The sequence below is a fragment of the Cystoisospora suis genome (genome assembly GCF_002600585.1).
Source record: "Cystoisospora suis strain Wien I chromosome Unknown contig_2324, whole genome shotgun sequence".
Lineage (NCBI taxonomy): Eukaryota > Apicomplexa > Conoidasida > Eucoccidiorida > Sarcocystidae > Cystoisospora > Cystoisospora suis.
In genome coordinates, this window is record NW_027155123.1 from 17,754 (window position 1) to 18,621 (window position 868).

Consider the following 868-nt stretch of genomic DNA (forward strand, 5'->3'; position numbering starts at 1 on the left):
CTTTGTCTCGCAGCTAGCTGTCTAGACAGTGTCTACCCCAGTATGAGGTGGCGAGTGGTAGATGCAGATACATGCATTTTCTCGATTTATTCTACTTCCGCACGTGTAAACATCCTTCACATACATAAGCCCACCCATCCATCCATTCGTTCATCCAGAAGGCAGTAAGAGAAAAAAGAAGCAACAGTCGAGGTAGATGAAGACCAAGGTAGGAAGGAAGGGACGGGGGGGATACGCATGCAGTTCGTAACGGGAAAAAAGGAAATCTCTCTGTCTTTCTCTCTGTTGAGACGGTACATCTACCTACGAAGAGAGAGTAGGCAAGCGATCTTCTGTTTCAAACAAACTATGTCACCTTCATTCATTTATCATCTCGAATCACCTTCTGATCAATCGCTAACTTACTCTCCTTGGTAAAGAGGAAAGATGTATGTATCTCTCCTCCTCTTGTATCTCTCTCATTCAGTCACTATCGTTCTGTATCTATTCGAGAGGGGGAAGAGAGATAGATATGGAGATATCTATCTACCCTCTTCTCTCGTGATAGTTTTTCTTTGTCTTTTAGCCGCATGCAAGAAGATTGGTTCACTGCGTCTTTGAGAAATGGCGGCTAGTGATAGACCACAAAGAAAGAAAGGAAGGTGAATAAAGCGAGGAGGGAAGGAAGAAGAAAAGAATCTTCCCTAGATGTGCATGCACTCAGTCACCATCGCTCATCTCTTTTCTTCTTTCATAACAAAGCTAGATACAACAGCGGAGAAATCTCAAGCGTCCAGATTCTTCTTACCTTTGCATAGACAAGAGGCTGTACGCGAGATAAATAGATAGATACACATGGCCAGATACAGAGAGATGGATAGATTTAGAT